Below are 6,114 nucleotides of genomic sequence, written 5' to 3'. Positions count from 1 at the left end.
GTAGTATGTCAAATGTATATATTATGTAGTATATAAAATGTATATAGTATGTAGTATGTAAAATGTATATAGTATGTAGTATGTAAAATGTATATAGTATATAGTATGTAGTATGTAAAATGTATATAGTATGTAGTATGTAAAATGTATATAGTATATAGTATGTAGTATGTAAAATGTATATAGTATGTAGTATGTAAAATGTATATAGTATGTAGTATGTAAAATGTATATAGTATGTAAAATGTATATAGTATATAGTATGTAAAATGTATATAGTATATAGTATGTAAAATGTATATAGTATGTAGTATGTAAAATGTATATAGTATGTAGTATGTAAAATGTATATAGTATGTAAAATGTATATAGTATGTAAAATGTATATAGTATGTAAAATGTATATAGTATGTAAAATGTATATAGTATGTAGTATGTAAAATGTATATAGTATGTAGTATGTAAAATGTATATAGTATGTAGTATGTAAAATGTATATAGTATGTAGTATGTAAAATGTATATAGTATGTAGTATGTAAAATGTATATAGTATGTAGTATGTAAAATGTATATAGTATGTAGTATGTAAAATGTATGTAGTATGTAAAATGTATATAGTATGTATATGTATATAGTATGTAAAATGTATATAGTATGTAAAATGTATATAGTATGTAAAATGTATGTAAAATGTGTAAAATGTATGTAGTATGTAGTAAAGGTATATATGTATGTACATGTACATGTAAAATGTATATAACCTATCTCCATGTTAGTATGATGGTATGTAAAATGTATATAGTATGTAGTATGTAAAATGTAGTATGTATATATGTAAAATGTATATAGTATGTAGTATGTAAAATGTATATAGTATGTAAATGTATAAGTATGTAGTAAATGTTATAGTATGGATGTAAAAGTATATATAACCTGTAGTATGTAAAATGTATATAGTATGGTATGTAAACATGTATATAGTATAACCTGTAAAATGTTAGTAGATGTAAAATGTATATAGTATGTAGTAGTACAAAGTATATAGTATGTAGTATGTATATAGTATATAGTATGTAGTTATAAATGTATATAGTATGTAGTATGTACATAGTATGTAGTATGTAAAATGTATATAGTTATGGATGGAGAAAAGCCTATAGTATATAACCTGTCTCCATGTTAGTGGTATGTTTAAACTGGAAGTAGAAGCCTAAGTGTTGTTGTCCATTAGATTACTCCAAAAATATGTGTGGGGTCGGGAGGGGGGTTCTATGAGCCATCAGGCCCCCCAGGGGGGTTGTGTAATGATGAATAGTGAGGAGCTCAATAAGGGCTGAGGAGTCTGAATACATGAATGAATTTGAATCACCTGAAAAGCCTAGTGGCTCTGCCCTCACCATGAATACTCACCAAGCCTCCAACAACATCTACAAGGAAGAATAAACCAGAATAATGTCATTTTCAGATCAGAGAAATGTGTATTTCCGTGTGTTTTACTGAGGCACAACAGCCTAAGCCTGGCAGATAATATTGTCAGAGTCACAACACTAAAATGTCAAATCTTTTCATGTTTATCACTGCAATAATGAAAACAGAACGCCCATGCCAGGTGCCATGGAAACGAGGCTTCTGTCTGGAACATAGACCTGGATTCATAGTTATAACCTGTCTCCATGTTAGTGGATGGAGACACACAGCCTGTAGTTATAACCTGTCTCCATGTTAGTGGATGGAGACACACAGCCTGTAGTTATAACCTGTCTCCATGTTAGTGGATGGAGACACACAGCCTGTAGTTATAACCTGTCTCCATGTTAGTGGATGGGAGACACACAGCCTGTAGTTATAACCTGTCTCCATGTTAGTGGATGGAGACACACAGCCTGTAGTTATAACCTGTCTCCATGTTAGTGGATGGAGACACACAGCCTGTAGTTATAACCTGTCTCCATGTTAGTGGATGGAGACACACAGCCTGTAGTTATAACCTGTCTCCATGTTAGTGGATGGAGACACACAGCCTGTAGTTATAACCTGTCTCCATGTTAGTGGATGGAGACACACAGCCTGTAGTTATAACCTGTCTCCATGTTAGTGGATGGAGACACACAGCCTGTAGTTATAACCTGTCTCCATGTTAGTGGATGGAGACACACAGCCTGTAGTTATAACCTGTCTCCATGTTAGTGGATGGAGACACACAGCCTGTAGTTATAACCTGTCTCCATGTTAGTGGATGGAGACACACAGCCTGTGTTATAACCTGTCTCCATGTTAGTGGAGTTATAACCTGTCTCCATGTTAGTGGATGGAGACACACAGCCTGTAGTTATAACCTGTCTCCATGTTAGTGGATGGAGACACACAGCCTGTAGTTATAACCTGTCTCCATGTTAGTGGATGGAGACACACAGCCTGTAGTTATAACCTGTCTCCATGTTAGTGGATGGAGACACACAGCCTGTAGTTATAACCTGTCTCCATGTTAGTGGATGGAGACACACAGCCTGTAGTTATAACCTGTCTCCATGTTAGTGGATGGAGACACACAGCCTGTAGTTATAACCTGTCTCCATGTTAGTGGATGGAGACACACAGCCTGTAGTTATAACCTGTCTCCATGTTAGTGGATGGAGACACACAGCCTGTAGTTATAACCTGTCTCCATGTTAGTGGATGGAGACACACAGCCTGTAGTTATAACCTGTCTCCATGTTAGTGGATGGGAGACACACAGCCTGTAGTTATAACCTGTCTCCATGTTAGTGGATGGGAGACACACAGCCTGTAGTTATAACCTGTCTCCATGTTAGTGGATGGAGACACACAGCCTGTAGTTATAACCTGTCTCCATGTTAGTGGATGGGAGACACACAGCCTGTAGTTATAACCTGTCTCCATGTTAGTGGATGGAGACACACAGCCTGTAGTTATAACCTGTCTCCATGTTAGTGGATGGGAGACACACAGCCTGTAGTTATAACCTGTCTCCATGTTAGTGGATGGAGACACACAGCCTGTAGTTATAACCTGTCTCCATGTTAGTGGATGGGAGACACACAGCCTGTAGTTATAACCTGTCTCCATGTTAGTGGATGGAGACACACAGCCTGTAGTTATAACCTGTCTCCATGTTAGTGGATGGAGACACACAGCCTGTAGTTATAACCTGTCTCCATGTTAGTGGATGGAGACACACAGCCTGTAGTTATAACCTGTCTCCATGTTAGTGGATGGGAGACACACAGCCTGTAGTTATAACCTGTCTCCATGTTAGTGGATGGAGACACACAGCCTGTAGTTATAACCTGTCTCCATGTTAGTGGATGGAGACACACAGCCTGTAGTTATAACCTGTCTCCATGTTAGTGGATGGGAGACACACAGCCTGTAGTTATAACCTGTCTCCATGTTAGTGGATGGAGACACACAGCCTGTAGTTATAACCTGTCTCCATGTTAGTGGATGGAGACACACAGCCTGTAGTTATAACCTGTCTCCATGTTAGTGGATGGAGACACACAGCCTGTAGTTATAACCTGTCTCCATGTTAGTGGATGGGAGACACACAGCCTGTAGTTATAACCTGTCTCCATGTTAGTGGATGGAGACACACAGCCTGTAGTTATAACCTGTCTCCATGTTAGTGGATGGAGACACACAGCCTGTAGTTATAACCTGTCTCCATGTTAGTGGATGGAGACACACAGCCTGTAGTTATAACCTGTCTCCATGTTAGTGGATGGAGACACACAGCCTGTAGTTATAACCTGTCTCCATGTTAGTGGATGGGAGACACACAGCCTGTAGTTATAACCTGTCTCCATGTTAGTGGATGGGAGACACACAGCCTGTAGTTATAACCTGTCTCCATGTTAGTGGATGGAGACACACAGCCTGTAGTTATAACCTGTCTCCATGTTAGTGGATGGAGACACACAGCCTGTAGTTATAACCTGTCTCCATGTTAGTGGATGGGAGACACACAGCCTGTAGTTATAACCTGTCTCCATGTTAGTGGATGGGAGACATGTTAGTGGATGGAGACACACAGCCTGTAGTTATAACCTGTCTCCATGTTAGTGGATGGGAGACACACAGCCTGTAGTTATAACCTGTCTCCATGTTAGTGGATGGAGACACACAGCCTGTAGTTATAACCTGTCTCCATGTTAGTGGATGGGAGACACACAGCCTGTAGTTATAACCTGTCTCCATGTTAGTGGATGGGAGACACACAGCCTGTAGTTATAACCTGTCTCCATGTTAGTGGATGGGAGACACACAGCCTGTAGTTATAACCTGTCTCCATGTTAGTGGATGGAGACACACAGCCTGTAGTTATAACCTGTCTCCATGTTAGTGGATGGGAGACACACAGCCTGTAGTTATAACCTGTCTCCATGTTAGTGGATGGAGACACACAGCCTGTAGTTATAACCTGTCTCCATGTTAGTGGATGGAGACACACAGCCTGTAGTTATAACCTGTCTCCATGTTAGTGGATGGAGACACACAGCCTGTAGTTATAACCTGTCTCCATGTTAGTGGATGGGAGACACACAGCCTGTAGTTATAACCTGTCTCCATGTTAGTGGATGGAGACACACAGCCTGTAGTTATAACCTGTCTCCATGTTAGTGGATGGAGACACACAGCCTGTAGTTATAACCTGTCTCCATGTTAGTGGATGGAGACACACAGCCTGTAGTTATAACCTGTCTCCATGTTAGTGGATATATAACCTGTCTCCATGTTAGTGGATGGAGACACACAGCCTGTAGTTATAACCTGTCTCCATGTTAGTGGATGGAGACACACAGCCTGTAGTTATAACCTGTCTCCATGTTAGTGGATGGGAGACACACAGCCTGTAGTTATAACCTGTCTCCATGTTAGTGGATGGGAGACACACAGCCTGTAGTTATAACCTGTCTCCATGTTAGTGGATGGGAGACACAGCCTGTAGTTATAACCTGTCTCCATGTTAGTGGATGGAGACACACAGCCTGTAGTTATAACCTGTCTCCATGTTAGTGGATGGGAGACACACAGCCTGTAGTTATAACCTGTCTCCATGTTAGTGGATGGGAGACACACAGCCTGTAGTTATAACCTGTCTCCATGTTAGTGGATGGAGACACACAGCCTGTAGTTATAACCTGTCTCCATGTTAGTGGATGGAGACACACAGCCTGTAGTTATAACCTGTCTCCATGTTAGTGGATGGGAGACACACAGCCTGTAGTTATAACCTGTCTCCATGTTAGTGGATGGGAGACACACAGCCTGTAGTTATAACCTGTCTCCATGTTAGTGGATGGAGACACACAGCCTGTAGTTATAACCTGTCTCCATGTTAGTGGATGGGAGACACACAGCCTGTAGTTATAACCTGTCTCCATGTTAGTGGATGGAGACACACAGCCTGTAGTTATAACCTGTCTCCATGTTAGTGGATGGAGACACACAGCCTGTAGTTATAACCTGTCTCCATGTTAGTGGATGGAGACACACAGCCTGTAGTTATAACCTGTCTCCATGTTAGTGGATGGAGACACACAGCCTGTAGTTATAACCTGTCTCCATGTTAGTGGATGGAGACACACAGCCTGTAGTTATAACCTGTCTCCATGTTAGTGGATGGGAGACACACAGCCTGTAGTTATAACCTGTCTCCATGTTAGTGGATGGAGACACACAGCCTGTAGTTATAACCTGTCTCCATGTTAGTGGATGGGAGACACACAGCCTGTAGTTATAACCTGTCTCCATGTTAGTGGATGGAGACACACAGCCTGTAGTTATAACCTGTCTCCATGTTAGTGGATGGAGACACACAGCCTGTAGTTATAACCTGTCTCCATGTTAGTGGATGGAGACACACAGCCTGTAGTTATAACCTGTCTCCATGTTAGTGGATGGGAGACACACAGCCTGTAGTTATAACCTGTCTCCATGTTAGTGGATGGAGACACACAGCCTGTAGTTATAACCTGTCTCCATGTTAGTGGATGGAGACACACAGCCTGTAGTTATAACCTGTCTCCATGTTAGTGGATGGGATACACAGCCTTAGTCTCCATGATCTGGGTGTTATTTTGGATGGAGTT

Source organism: Oncorhynchus keta, unplaced genomic scaffold (genome assembly GCF_023373465.1).
Source record: "Oncorhynchus keta strain PuntledgeMale-10-30-2019 unplaced genomic scaffold, Oket_V2 Un_scaffold_1547_pilon_pilon, whole genome shotgun sequence".
Taxonomy (NCBI): domain Eukaryota; kingdom Metazoa; phylum Chordata; class Actinopteri; order Salmoniformes; family Salmonidae; genus Oncorhynchus; species Oncorhynchus keta.
The sequence above is the reverse complement of the archived record's forward strand: the minus strand, read 5'-3'. Positions refer to the sequence as shown.